This window comes from Phasianus colchicus, chromosome 4 (assembly GCF_987193195.1).
Source record: "Phasianus colchicus chromosome 4, bPhaCol1.hap1.1, whole genome shotgun sequence".
Classification (NCBI taxonomy): domain Eukaryota; kingdom Metazoa; phylum Chordata; class Aves; order Galliformes; family Phasianidae; genus Phasianus; species Phasianus colchicus.
This window is the reverse complement of record NC_143439.1, coordinates 50,525,155-50,541,585: the sequence shown is the minus strand read 5'-3', so window position 1 is coordinate 50,541,585 and position 16,431 is coordinate 50,525,155. Positions and strand designations below refer to the sequence as shown.

General features: G+C 37.1%; 1 protein-coding gene across 4 annotated transcripts in view; it reads right to left on the bottom strand.

Moving 5' to 3' along the window:
- PDS5A (PDS5 cohesin associated factor A) overlaps positions 1 to 16,431 on the bottom strand; it is a 74,488-nt gene that overhangs the window by 44,729 nt on the left and 13,328 nt on the right. The gene's annotated exons all lie outside the window — the stretch shown is intronic.

The window sequence follows — 16,431 nt, the reverse complement described above, 5'->3', positions numbered from 1 at the left end:
AATACTTTCTAAAAAGATGAAACGATACATTTTAGACTACTGAGTTGCAGTAATGCAACTTTTTGTTTGGACAAACATCAGAAAGAGAAAAGCATTATTCTGATGCTTAAATGCTTACTGAATGTGAACTCAATGTTTTACATTAAGACACTGAAAAACACTTTGCATCTCTTCTCATTTTGCCAATATGAACCTGAGGTGCAGCACAAAATGATACTTATTGATGAGCTTGGAGCCTAAATCATTTCAATGTGAGGACTTGCCTCAGTAGAAGGAGCTGGAGGTCTTCTCAGCCAGCTGGCCCAATACATGGGCCACAGAATAGTGCAGATGCACAATCAGCCATACCAGCCTACAAGTAGGCAGTCTTACACTGGCTGCATCAAGGCACAGAGCCCAGGAGCTACTTTACATGCACACAATCCTTTTATCTGTATTAAATGAACTAGATACCAGATAAGCATTTCATCCCTTATGTAAAATGTCTAATTCCGCAGATCTGCTCTCTCTTCATACTCAAAACTGCATCTATATTCTCATATATATAAAAGACACAGTTTTTTCCTTTTCTCCACTAGCACAGTGAAGAACATAATCTGTTGACAAAACTGAAAGTGAAAATTTAGTTTGAAAAAATTAAAGAGCCACAGGTTTAACTTTTGAAATAGGGACATTAAAGGACAAAAAGCCCCCAGGATACCAGCATAGAACTGCAGATAGTGTTCCACAGGTAAATATGTCATTACAACCCGAGCTAGATTAATTCATGTGTTTTGTCTTTCTACTTACTAGTACTCTTAGAGTGAAAATTGTGAAGGAGAGCCACAGGAGTCTGTAAACCCAATACATGTCTACCCAGTAGACATAAAGAAGAGAGATAAGAAAACAGAATGGTAAGTTGATGGTTCAAGTCTAGCCTGTAGAATATTAACTGTAAAACACAAGAGAAGACTGAACTCACAAAGCTAATAAACACATCTCTTATGCTTGCCACAATTCTTTTGTTACTATGTCATTCAAATGATAATAAGGCTGTTTCTCCTTTAGTAAGAATGCCACATTTCCAACATGAAAACAGTATGTTACGACTTTACTTCTTCCCTGCACTTTGGAACTCAGTTTTAAATACAGTAGATCTTATTATACAGGTGTTTAATTGTAACCTAACCTGCACTGTTACTCAAAACTCCTCAGTTTCTATCAATGTACATCATCATTCTCTCACGATCTTATATCTAGGAACACCAAAAATCAATGTGGGTGGGAACAAAAACCACCCAGAACAAAACAGAACCTGAAAGCTATTGCCCACAAAAATCCCAATTCTACTTACACCAGCCTGTTTCCCAGAGATTATTCTTAAGCTATAATTAAAGGCATTAGCTGAAAGGACAAAAACATAACTCCAACAAAACTCTGTTTTATTTCCTTCTGCTGACAGCACAGGTCTCTCTGCTGTAGCGTCACAGATCACCTGGCCTCCCTAGATCCTCGAATTTAAAAACTAAAGGCAAACAAACTGAAAACCTAAATTTCATAATCTACCAGATTCTTTCAGCACAAAAAGTAACCACCTCTTCATCTGCTGATGGCAGGATGGGGAACAACTGCCCTGAGCATGGGAATACTCTGAATTACAGGCAGGAAAAATGTAACAGTAACAATTGTTAAGTATTGATTCAGATAACCTTATTATTGAAGGCTTTAAGAACAGGGTAGAAAGGACTGAAACATCTGTGTCTTTGGAGGTCAAAGATAAACTGTATCTGTGCCACATAAACTTGTCCCATTAAGAATTCTTCCAATCTGGATATCATATATAAGCAATCATTTCATCTCTCTCTCTCAAGTCCTATCTTCTCTGTGCCTGTAGGTACCATAAGCTTCATAAACAGAATACCCTTTTGGGCTCAAATCACTCTTGGGGTTCTCTTTATTCATACGACAAGACACAGAAGCCTTGCCTAAATGCCTTCTCTGAGATGTCAACACCAGGCAAGGCAAGGCAGTGTGGCTCTGCAAAAACTTGCACAATGCTCTCACTTGGTACCAAAGTGTTGAGATATTCTGGGATTAAAATAAAGGAATTAGTCTCCAGCATTGTTACCTTAGTTTGAAAACTGTTTGTGGTTCTTCCTATGGTTCTCTTCAATTCAGAAGGAGTTGCCAGCAAATATCCATTCTATTTTCCTGTAAAGAGCTCTTGAATACTTCTTTTCTATTACAAACAACACTGGGGTAGTAATTGGGCTGTTGGCAAGTTGCAACTGTTACTTAGTGCACAGATCTATGTTTTCTCCATTGTTTCTTTTTAGTCTCATATCTGCTTGTATTTGCATATTTTGTATTGTCTCTTGTTTTATTACAAAGCTTTTAGTGCATGACATTCTGTTGATAGCATGCACAACACCCAAACGGAATAATGCCTCGGTCTTTACCTAGAATCCTGGATACCAAAATGGGACAAATAAGAAATCATATGTATGGGGTATATAAAACACATACCATAAAAAAAACAAAAACAAAAAAAAAGAATATATATAAATTAACTATAACAGATAATGCAATAGTTAAAAGCATCATGTACATTTTTCTTATTAATAGCAGAGCATTCTGGGAAAAGGTAATTAATATTTTTGAAGACTTGCATTAAAGTACACCCTACAGGATCTGTTGATCCTGTCAAGGTTCAACAATACTATATATTTCTTGAATACACATAACTAACTGTATCTAAAATCATACACCATAGGAGTACTCTCTAAAGCCAAGCAACTACTGGCACTGCTTAAGGCATTACACACTAGAACAACTTCCAAACACCTGCTCATCTACATAAGAGATCATTGTTGAAACAGAAGAGAAAAAAAACAGCCCAGACATTAAGTACATACTTGGCTCTTAGACTTGCTAGAAAGCCAAGAACTCAGTCAAAACTTCATCAGTTACAAGGTCAGTATTCTTGCCCTTTAGCACAACTGAAAAACTAGTTATCTAATCATCATCAAGCAACCTAAGCCTTTAAAAGTACAAAATATGGCCTATTTGATTAAATCATTTATTCATTAATAGAACGGTATATAGCAGCGACACACCCCTGCCTTTCTGCAGCTATCTGTTCTCCTATTTGTTCACAAGCTCTCTAAGATGGAAACCACATTCCCTTCCCCAATGTTTATACAACCTTAATGCAAAGTCTTGGTCTATGAATATGAGTCACAAATACTCCCAAAACACTAAAAACTGAAATGACAACATACATTAAGTTCCCTTCAGTCTTAAGGACTGACGAAAAAGAAATCACTTCTCATAGCTACTGGTGCTCCCCAGTGGTTAGTACTGGGGCAGTCTTGTTCAACATCTTCATCAATGACCTGGATGAAGGGACAGAACGCACACTCAAGTTTGCTGATGATTCATTTAAAGCTGGGAGGTGCAGCTGTCAGACCAGAAGGCCATGTTGCCCGTCAGTAAGACCTGGACAGCTCAGAGAGTTGGGCAGAGAGGAACCTTACAAGGTTCAACAAAAATAAGCACAGAGTCCTACATATGGGGAGAAAGAGTTGCTAAATCACATGTTCCTTTGGAGAGAAATAAGAAAATAAATGAACAACTCTAGCATTCAAGTTTCACAATGCTCAATAAATATTGGCAACATATTAAGATATTATGAACTTCCTATGAAGGTTATTTCTTCATATGCAATCATTTGCACACTTACAAGACCTTTAGCCATACCATAGTAACGTGACAGCCATTGTGCTGCGCTACCAGTAACAACTGTGGTAGCTAGAAATGGATGTACTGGAACAACGTGCTTATCAAACTGAAAACCTGGAACTACTGTCACACTAAGCCAGTTTTGATTCCAGGAAAAAAAACAATTAAGTCGTAACAGGAATTCATTACTTTTTCAAATTGCAGTACTGTTGGTTAAGTGACGTCCAGCCAGACAGTAGAACCAACCCTAGCTAGGGCAGCAATTTCCATTGATGGAAAAACCTAACAGACTTAATAGTTTCCACCACAGACAATCGTCCCCAGTGCAAAAATCAGGAGACAAAACAGCAGTATTTGAATATATTTATTAACATCATCCACTTTTTTCTGAACAGTTAAGCACCCAATTTCCACACTAATTGTTAGCACAGGTAAACAAAATACAGCTGTTCACATTTAAGATTAAATTCATTCTATGCTGCTTTGATTAAACACGTCTCCATTAAGTAAGCTATCACATACTGGCACTTCACTAAGTGTTAAAACTAACAGAAATTTTCATTATTGCTATTTTTACCACAGTACCTCAAAATTCTAATTATCATGCTAAGATTCCATCTTCCCAGGCTTTCCAAGCACAGCTAGAGCTTTTCACTTCCATAACATAAAAAACAGTACAGACATGCAAACCACTTCATTCCAGCTGGTGAGAACTCTGCTAAGTCACTCTACACATTATGAACACACTGAAAATTGAAGAATTTAAATCTTTCTGGAAGGTGCTTATCTGAATACATAAAAACACATACTGTGCAAGCCAATCACTCTGGGCTATCCCTTACTCTCGCTGGAGAGAAATGAACAGACACTGACCAAATTCAAGCACAGATGTCTAATGACATTTACAGACCTCAGCTCCCTTTACTTCTGGAAGTGCCTAATTCTTTTTAAAAGCCTAGCTCTCTCTTCAAGAGTATGGCTAGCATAAGAGAAAAAAGCCAAGAGAAAGTCTGGTATCAAAGTCCACCCAAATACTGAAATGTTCAGTTTTGTCATTTTAGAGTTTTTATTTCTTTCCTTAGATGTTTTAGGCAATATCAGATAATGCCTTTGCCATTACCTATTAATAGTAAGTGACGACCTCTGATTAAGAGCATTAGTATAATCTACAGACATGTTTATCTAGGAAAAGTATTTCTCAACAGTTGCAGAAGTAATGATGTAGACTTGAAATGAGAGATCTTGGTTTATCTCAGCTACAATCTTATCTATCAGCTGGAATCACCAGTAAACATGGAAACAAGGAAATTACTGCATGGATGGCAGTAAGACTAAAAGACCTCTAAACATTCCAATCAGGAGGACCAGATATTTCTATTTCAGAGTTCATAAATACCTCACACTGCAATCACATACTTAGCAACAGGTTTTGTTTGCTTTCCTTTAAAATACATCAAACAAGATTACCACATGGTCAGAAAACAGCAAACGTTAACCTAATTATTAGGGAAGGTGATTCAGCAACACAACCCACAGGCTGACATCAAAAGAATGTATTAATACAAAACAATTTGGAAAGACTAAATAGACAAAGGAGTTTAGAAAAACAAGATAACACATAAAAAGGGATTTACAAAATTACTTTGCTAACCTAATAAACTTACTTTGTTAAGTCCATCGACTTTCCAAACAAGGGAGACCATGACAAGCAATGTGAGCGAGAAGGAGAGCATCACACTGAGCCATGCTGAAATAAGTTGGAGGAGATGGAGTTTAGTTCAGTATTGTCACTCCTTCTTAGACTTCTTTTATAAGTGTTAACTTGAAAGGACATACAGGACCTGAGTGAATTTATTAGCTGAGAATGGCGTTATAATTGACCCTGTTTGCTGTTCCCATAAACAACTGTGACATAAGAAGTAGGAATAATGACAACTGACAGTTAGGGTCCAGCAGCACAGGACAGAAGAAATAACAAAAATTAATCTAACAGTGAACAGTCATATGTCTAGTGTTTAAAACCAACAATTTGAGCTAGTAAGAGCTCTTCAGCTGGAAACAGAAGACGGGCATTTATTAAGCAACTGTAAAGAGATTATGAGCCAGTAACAGGCTATGGGCAGGAAAACAATGAAAATGCAATCGCAGGATGTGACAGGAGAGGTATTTTCAGGCAAGGCAAGGAAAAAACAGCAACACTCATGAAATGCTAAAAATACTAAACGCTAATTTGAAACGCACCTCTCCAGTCTGACTGCCCTTACTGATGAAAAAACAACACAAAAAACAACAATTCAGTTTGGGAAAGGTATGGAAGATGGCTGCAAAAGGAGTCTTAAAAAGCCTTTTCGTAAAAGGGGGCAATACAATTAAAAGACTATGACCTATTTAGTTTACCAAAACAACCACCAACACTGAAGCATTTAACGCACTTTAAAGACAAGAGCGTTATTTATGCTAAGGAAAAAGACTCATTTAATTGCCTTTTTAATAGTCGTAGCTTGACAGAAATAGATACACAAATTAAGCAAAGGACATATGTGGATCGTAGAGAAAAATGAACTAGAAAGGATGTATTTCTGTGAAGTTTTGCAGTTGTCATTAGTAACATTAAAAGCAGTGCCCCCTTTCTGGTACCATTAGTAACCCATAAAGAACAAATTTATTGCCTGATTTCCACTCCTAATTCTATCCATAATCCTCACTCTTTGACATTACCCTTATGCAGCTCTAAATAACTCAGAAACAGAAAGGAAAAAAAGAAATGCACAAAATATTACGCAAAGCACACTGGGGCAAAGACTATTTGCTTCCTTCTTCATACCCTGCTCCCCAGACTACAATGACAAAGGTTTCCAGCTAAGAGATGTAAAGCAATGGCAGCCTGCAATGCAATGATTCTGTGATCAGACAAACTGCTTCAGCAGCTGTCCTCCTCCTGAAGACAGAGGGCATTTCTGTGAAGCTTTGGCCAATTGCCAGATCCCAAGCAAAGCAGTCTTGTAATTTACCGCTACTTTCACATTCATAAAACAGCAGGCTCTGTATTAGATTTGCTTGACATAAAGAAAATAATGAGAATATTTTCTAAAAGCCCAGAAACTAACCTGACCTAAGAAAAAGCAAATACATTGGCTACTACTTAAAGAAAAGCAACACACTGAGTAGTTCTCTTATTTGAAGAAACTTTCTCGATACTTACATTTTAAAGTAACTACATGATGATTATAAACATCACACATGTACCACATCATAACCTAAACAAAACAGCAAATACTGCTACAAACTTGGGAGAGGCAGTACAATTACCCGTTTTTTTCTCCTCCAAGACAAATGCTGCTTTACAGCCAAGTCTATTTCTTTTTTTTCCTTAAACAGGAGCCACTATCCCTCACATAAGAATATCCTATAAATTCATTTATATTGACTACTGTAAAATATAAGATCTTTTTCATCTCTCCCCTGCTTTGAAAGAGACTCCTTCAAACTGCTAAAGAACTCCATCCAAATAGCTCATGCTTCTGTTTGTTCTGAAGATACTCAAATTTGTTGGTTAGGAGAAAGCAGATTATAACCAGTGTTAACGGCCAGGAATTTAAGAGAACTTCCCTTGTAACTGACTTACCAGAGATAAAAAATAATCTTGGAGCTGATCTTAAATTCAGCAACCAGTGACTGGCTCTGCTGATTTGAACTCAGTCAAGAGCCGGTACTGAGTCAAGAACACAGTACCCAGCACAGCTTTTACTGACACCCTACTTCCCTGAAGTTCTGTACATAGTGACAGGGTATGAAATACCACAGCAAGATGAAGCACAGACAGAATTTCAGACCAGTCTGCCAAGCAGGAATCACAGCAGTGAAGAGTTTTAACCCCTCTCCTGCTACTTACAATTTTGATTGCATGTGACACAGAGATCCAGTTAAACTGCTCGCTGCCACCATCTGCTTCTCCCTCCCACATTACTCACCCTGTCCTTCTTCTGGCCATGCAGTGCCACCACATATTTTGCACTGGCTCCAACATCTGCTGGGTAACTGCTAGTTGATGTGAAATGAGAAAACCTCCTCAGAGAATATCCTGGATGGTTTTCTGACAGGCATAGATAAGCCAGCAGATGGGAAAAGACAATTCAGTGGCCAAGACCAGGGAGTGAAGAATTTATCCTTCTGGTAGATAAACCAAGCTCTTCACTTAACCATAGTACAGACTCTTAACAGTGACAAGTACATGTGGCCTGAAATTGGCAGCTGTATTCAAATCCTACTCGTCTTCCCTAAACGCATCTTTAACTCTGTTCATTAGAAACCAACATATGTATAAGATGTGATCACCGATAATTTTGAATTCTTTGTCTCAGAAACATTCTGGTGCAGGAAATTCCAAAACTTGTATCCAATACATCAATCCATTTATTCATTTTAAATTTAATGATGTATTTCCTGGTTTTGTCTCATGATCTGAGACAAGAGAACTTAACTTATCCATTTACATCTCTACATCATCACTTTTACTGTGTTTTCACCATCTTCATTATTCTCATCACTTCCTCCAAAGAGTCACCAGAAGCACAGTGTCCCAGAGCATATTCACCGTTTTTAAAGTAGCACAGATGCCTGATTTCTAGAAAGGAAGCATAATATCCATGGCTGCTTGCAGTCCTGCTCATAACACAACTTTATGGTCCATTTGCCTTTTTTAGACAGAAGTTGCTCAGCGAAAGGTTTCACTATATGGTCTATGCTGATGCACTGCTATTTTCTGACTTAGTCCTCTAAAACATAAATACACCAAATACTTGTTTTCTCTTCACATTTCTTACCTTTTTATTAAGTCTAAGATCTTCTACTGGATTCACCTCATTCACTTAAAAATATCTGACTGACTAGGAATTCTGTGAAATCCTCACAGAATCCTATGAATTCAACCAAACTAATTCACCTCACCATGCTTTCTACTTCCCAAACAGCTAAAAAAAAAAGTTACCAAGCATACTATTTATTCTTAGTTAATTTTACGCTCAGTCATCAATAACAATTATTTCCTTAAATCTACTTCTTGTTTGTAGTCAGTTTTTGATACCTGGCTACTCAATCTGAGATCTTTAAAAATAATTCATTATAAAAAGTGTTGAGAAATACTGTTAGTTGGTTCTCACCATACTCGAATTCTTCCAAGTATTTTGTTATCCTGGTTTAAAACTGTGTTACCCAATTTGCTATGATACAAACTATAATTCTCCAAATCAAATGACAAGCTTTAGATGGGTATATACTTCTTCTCAAATAATGAGAAGGAAAGGACAGTGGAAACACTAATCAACACTCTTCATACTTAAGCTGCATACCACTTAGGAGACATCTATGATTAAAGTGTGTGGTGCCACAGCACCAATATTAATTTTGTTAAGCAATTCAATCTGCAGTGGTATCTAGTCTTTATTACTAGAAAGATTTGGAATAGAATTCTTTCCAGTTTTCCCTGCCAAAGTCTAACAGTTGTTTAAGTACTCCGAAGAAGGTTAACATTTCATAAATTAAAACACTGAAAATCTTCCGCTTTCTCAGAAACTTCACTCCCACATTTATAGATACATAACAGAAGAGTATTTGCAGAGGGACTACAAAGACTATACTTTAAATATTATAATTATAATTCAAGACACAATCAGAAGCGTTTCATTAAACCTTTTCCCCTAAGGTACACTAGCAAGTGCTATGTATGGTTGGGGTAAGACCAAAAAAATTCTTAAAAGCGTATTCCCTGTGTGAAGGAGTCTCCATTTCCACGTGAAGTTTCCCAAGTACTTTTATAACAACCTCCAGATGTGAAAGTGAGGATTCTTTATAACCAACTCATTGCTGTGTGATAATTCATTTCCTCTTCCAGAGGACAGGAGGTGTGTTGAACAAGAAAGTATTTTCATTTTTTAATGTAAGCTGAGTGCAAGGCTTCATTTTGCAGTAAATATTTAGTCTCAATTCTTGCAACAAAATCAAGTCTTAGACTTGAACTTGAAAACACAACTAGAAGATTGTCAATACTACAGTACTAACAATATTCCAAAAACAGATCCATGGTTACTACTACACTACAGTGCAGTTGTGTTTCATGGTACATCATACAGTCCTCCTGACTCAATCATCCACAAAGAAGATGTAAAAGGCATGGCATGCCTGTGCCTGCTTGTGTTCCTACACACCCAATGAGACAAACAAACAAATCCATTATTTTCTAAGAATATACAGTTTTTGTATTTCAGCAGTCTTGTAAATTATGGTGAACTGAAAAGTTAACTACATCTACTGAAGCAGAAAAACTATGCAAAATATTTGTAATCTTGATCTTCAGCTGCAACAGTAACAGAAGAAAGAAATTAAAAGTTGTTTAGCAGAATTTGCTCAATGACTGGCAATTAGACATAGTGCCACCATGTACAGTAGCACACGAAAGTATCAACGCCAACAAGAAAATATTCTTCAGCTGTGGCATTCATTTGTTGGCTTCGTTAAGAAGCAGATTGCACTTAGCCTGAATGAACTGCAGGAGGCAATGATGCAATGTCCCAGTGTGAACCTGTTCCTGGTGATAAAGCTGTGCCAAAGAATTTTGTCTGTGTGCCTGTTACCTACTGGAGCCTTAATAAAAATCTCTCATTAATGGAGATCATCTAGAACACAGATGGTGGGTTTCCATTTCCATGTGAAAGACTGGATAAAAATGAGAATTGCCAAATAGTAAAAACAAACAAAGCAACCTATTACAAAACAACAACAACAACATGTTATTTCACAATCCAAATTGATACTACAGACCAGAAACAACAACAAACCCAAACTGATGGTGCTTTAACCAGAACCTGCTCCACAGAACTCACTGCCTAGAAAGGAAACCCCCACTCAACCCAACGCTGTGGAGATCAGCAAACAACTGGTGGGTCTACCAGTTACTGCATGCATCAAGCTGGACATGACTCTGCAAAGATTTTCTATTCAGATAAATACAAATTCCTCAAAGAAGAATCATCTTATCAGAAAATTCTGCTACCCTTCTTACCCCTTGCTACACATTAGGTACATTACTAGCAACAAACAAACAAACAAACGCCATCAAGTTCAAAATAGGGCTCTTTATTCTTCTAGGATGGACTGGAGGCAAAATGCAGACATTTGCTCATTGTTTATGTGGTCACTTTGTTTTGTGGTAGCCCACTAAGAGCACTGAGTTGCTGGGGGGGGAAAAAAAGTCTGCAAGAATTGGGAACTAAAACACAACTGCAGTAGTTTGTTGGTTGCAAGTCTTACTTATTTCTTTAGCATTGATGGGGAAAAAAAGTGTAATCACTGCATGGAAAGTGTGGTACTTGTAGAATTTATTATGTAAATTTAAATTATTTTATTTTGATATAATGACAAATATCCCTGGTAATAAACACTGATTTCTCATCTGTATTAAAAAGAATAAAAAGTATTTTAACAAAGTTTCCCCCTCTTAGAATTTTCTACCAAAAATAAACAAAATGGGTGGGTGGGACATCAAAAGAATTAACACTGCTGATATAAAAATATGAAAGTCAACCCCATAGTGCTCAGAAACAGAATGATTCTAAAGGCAGAATGAAGTTTCTAAGAAGTTAGCCTGGTAAAAGATGATGACATGCCCATGTACTTTAGTACTATGTAGGAAAAAAAGGCAGTATGAAAATAATTCAATTCAACTGCTATATAATATTCCCTTCATAACTGCCTTAAAAAGGACAACGTAGGAGAAAGGGATAGAAAAGAGGAAGAAAAAAAAAACAAACAGACTTGCACATTCCAGTGTCTGTCTCAAATTTGTTTTTATTTTCTGGAATTATCCATCTATATCCATACTATCACCAATCACAAGACTGGATTTTCACTTGGTTTGAATTGCTAAACACGTTGTTAATTACACTTTTGAACCAAACAGCTATCTTGAACTAATTCAAAGTCACCTCCTCCTCCCTGATTCACAATAAATGTTCTTTTCCCAAAAACATGAGATTTTGGGGCACCTAATTTAGTAAATGCATAGAAATAAAGGGCTGCTTTAAGAGAGCTCTACTGTAGCTTCCTGCATGACAGTATTGTGAATTACCTCCCCAAACTGTTGTGTTTCTGTTTATTTTCTGCAGTTATTTTAATTTCAGGCTAATGAAGTCTTATCTGGGAACTCTCTCTCATGTTTTGAGAAATTCAACTAACTCATTTTTTTCCACAAGAGTTCTGCAACTGTTGCTTATCAGTTCTGTCAGATTTTTGCCGTGTGGCTAGTTAGAATATGCCAGCAACTGCCATACCTGTCCCTCAGCATTCCTCGTATGCAATTGCAACTTTACTGCTGCTGATTTTGCCAAGATAAGTAGCAGGCAATATATCAAAAACAAAACATTATTGCAAGGATTTGTTGGATTCGTTTCTGCTGAAAGATTTCAACACGCTTTTAAGTGCTTCGCCTTCTAAGTTACAGCAGAGAGCCTTCTCATGTTATGATTTTCTTAGTGAAATATGTGAAGATCACTCATGTTGCAGTCTCTGACTTCTTGGGACAATTTTCCCTCTTTCCTAAGTACAGATTTCAGATGAAGACATCACCAGGCACTCTCCATTAGCCAGACCTCACAGACCATTCTTACTGCATCACTGTCATTAGGTAACACTTCCCCATTTTTAACCTCTACATCCACTTCTGCTTTATTTTAGGTCTCCACCTACTGTCACTATTTCATTATCTAAGCAAAGATACATTCTCTATACACTGCACAAGAAAGAACTAAAAACAGACAAAGTTACAAAGGCTGAAAGGTCACTGTATAGAACTCTTGACATTTTCCTACTTAAAATCAGAGACTGTTTAGAAACATTCAGTTGCATAATTATTCATTTTAAATTTAGATTAAAACAAGATTTATCTAAAATATGTTGCTGAAATCAGCAATTTGCAAGTGCTAAATATCGTTTAAGCAGCTGCCAGCAACATTCTCATAAAGAATGTCTGAAATAGGAACCAAGAAAAATTTTGAGATGCACCACCACACTTAATGAGAACAAAAATAAATTAAAAATAAAATCAAAAGACTTAAGGTAGAATAGTTCTGTCTTTTTCTAACCACTTATATATGCTACATTTACCCAGAAAATCTTTTATCCAAGAGAAAATTAGAGATATTTCAACATTAAAAGTACAAAACAACACAAGACTCAATTCATTTTTTGAGGTAATGCCACTATTAATGTTTTGCCTTTTGCTTGTTTAAAATATTTAGTACCTTCTTTAAACAACCTCAGAAACCAGAAGTCATTTAAAATCAGTTTTACAGCTTTTATGAGCCCACTGGACAGGTCTGTCACTCACGTCTTTAGACAGTGAAAAGAGTGAAGGAACGTACACAACTTTTGCCTTCAGTTGAAACAGTAGAATGATGAAGCTGATTTCCTTTGTACGCTCAGACACCTGAAGCAATACTGGCCTGTGCCCCAAGTGTGAACATAGATCTGGCCCCCACGGGCAGAGGATTTGGTCATCTCACAAATGCCTGCATCTGTGACAAAGAGACAGGGCCAGTGACTTGGGAAATTTGAGAAGCTTACAAGCCTCAGCTTACAGAAGCTTCCCAGAAAACATGAGAAAGTGCACACTTCAAAGTGCAGTGGCTTCTAGTGGCCTGAAGCAAAGAGCAAAAATAATGCCTCATTGTTAAAAAATGATCTTTGTTTTGTTTCCCTTCCTCAAAAAGTAACAGAGAATCAAATAAACTTCATGTGCTCAGCTGCAGTGACCTCAGAATAGCAGTCCACAGACACATGCGGGATATACAAAAAGCGGTTCAGAAAACAAAACAAACCGAAACAAAACAACCTAACAAAAAAAACCACATTGACTGTGGAAACAGAAAAGGGGATAGGAAACGTTATCTATAAAAAGATCAGCTCTCTCACCTACAATCTATAAAGGGCAACATTAAATTATTGATCATGTGACTGTTAAAATGAATCAACTGATATGAATATATTACCAAAGCACAACATTTAGCTGTTCAAATCTAACAGCATTCTAACCTATGAAGTTATTGCATTCAGGTCCTAAAACTCAGAAACTTTCTATGTTTGTTTTAAACTTGCATGTAGGAGAGGGCTGGAGCATCTCTCCTATGAGGAAAGGTTGAGGGAACTGAGCTTGTTTAGCTTGGAGAAGAGAAGGCTCCAGGGAGACCTCACTGTGGTCTTCCAGTACTTGAAGGGAGCATATAAACAGGAGGGGGAACGGCTGTTTATGTGGGTGGACAGTGACAGGACAAGGGGGAATGGTTTTAAACTGAGATGGGGAAGTTTACGTTAGATATTAGGAGGAAGTTTTTCACTCAGAGGGTGGTGACACACTGGAACAGGTTGCCCAAGGAGGCTGTGGATGCCCCATCCCTGGAGGCATTCAAGGCCAGGCTGGATGTGGCTCTGGGCAGCCTGGTCTGGTGGTTGGTGACCCTGCACATAGCAGGGGGGTTAAAACTAGATGATCATTGTGGTCCTATTCAACCCAGACCATTCTATGATTCTATGTATAGTACTTAATTCCACTGCATTAGCTATGGTTCAGAATCCAAAATGTGTGAAACCTGGCAGTTTAATTCATGTTCTATAGATATAACCTTCTGTTGTTGATTTATTTATTTTTTTTTTTAAATCACCCTCATGATCATAGCATGTAGGTCAACAGCATCCTGAAACAGTTTATCCCAAACCTTGGACTGTAGTATCTTGCTATGCATGTTTTTTCACTTTTTCATTCAACAAAGATTTAGCAGTATTGCTCTGCTGGTTTTGTTTGCTTGATTTTTATTTATTTTTTTAAATGTTTAAATATCTTGCAGTGCATCTGTATAGAAAGAAATGAGGAATTTACAAGTGCACTTTGGCCTACAGATTGTTTACAGAGGTTTACAACAGTCTCTAATAACTGCAGGAGTTTGATTTGAAATCGTAAACATGCTGTTAGCCAAGATTTATGATCAGGGAAGAAAAGCTATCAAGTAAAATCTCCAGTGCCTAAAACTCAGGCATTAAGACAAAGCCTTTTAGCACCTTCAAGAAAAGTGCTGAGACCAAATATTTGACTATTTATTTCATTGAAAATTACTACAGAAGACAGCAAATTGTGGCCTAAGTATGTTAAATTGAAGGAAATGTTTCAGTATTCCTATTAGGTATTCCCAAAATACAGCTACATTCATGATGCAGAGTTTCAGTGCAGACGTTAAGAGCAGGGTTAGTAATCAAAATGGGGATAGGGCTGAAACTCCTAGTCAAACAGAGGGCAGAAGGTGTTACCCCCATATCTTGAATCTCAGTGGTTTCCACACCAGTAGTAAGTGCAGCACTGGATTAACAGTAAAAAAATAATTTAAAACAAAAAAAAGCCCTAAAAATAATTAAAAAAAAAATTAATCAGAGAAACAACCAGCAAAGGAAACTGAAAGATGCATAAAGAAGCTTCCTGCTGCCCATCTGAATCCACTGCCTTGTTCAGCTTCAATTTAAGCATGTCTTTTTCCATAGCTCTGGTTGCTCACTCACAAGCTTACACTGATGGTGGTAAAGCCATGTGGAAACACACATTGTGGCCATCCATCCATACCTGGCCGACAAAGAGACTACAGCATCTGTTTTGAATTTGCTTAGGAGCTGTTTTTACACATCAAAAGGAAGACTTCAGAAAAGACTTGATTCTTAGGAAAGTGAGATACAAGGGAAATATAATACATATAATTATAATTTGATATATAATATTCACTTAAGCAGACAAAAATACAAAATGCTTATCATTCATTTTGGCTAAGAAAATAGTAGTCCCTCGTAGTCAATCCCAGAGAAGTCCAGGAAAATGCACAGGAGCAATAATTTCTGCACTGTGAGGGTGACACAGCCCTACATGAGGCCATCCAGAGAGGCTGTGGAACCTCCTTCTCTGGGGATACTAAAAACCTGCCGGGATGCCCACCTGCATGACCTTCTCCAGGGAACTTTACTTCAGTAGGGAGGTTGGACTTGATGATATCTACAGGTCCCTTCCAACCACTACAATTCTGTAAAAATCAGGACACCTTCCCCCCTTCACCTTCACTAAGACCACTGTGCATGCATGCTAAGTTCAAATTAAGACAATGCAAACTCAGTTTAACATTTACACAGGTTCTCTTTGCAACAGCATTATCATCTACTACCAACATATCCAAGTTTCTTTGCACTGGTCAAGCCACAGAACAGTTGATTTATTGCTCATGACTGGTACCAGTTGCTTATATATATATATATATATATATATATATATATATATATATAGTTTTCCCTATATAATTAGACAAGGAATTCATTTACAGATTTTGAATCAATACCCACCTAAGCTTTCCAAAATTTTTTTTATAACAACTGAATTCAGGAGCCCCAATAGAATAACTGGTGATACATGCAACGCAGATCCACACATTCTTTTCTTTTTTGTTATTGTGAAGCTTTCTGAACTTAAGATGTCAATTAAAGACTTGCTTAAATAACACTATGAATTGAAACAACTAAAAACAAGCCACAAACTCCCTCAATAACATGAGATGAAATCATATCATTTCAAGGAGAAGATCTGTATAATCAAAATTACCCATACAACTTCATACAACAGTTTCTGGCAGCATTCCT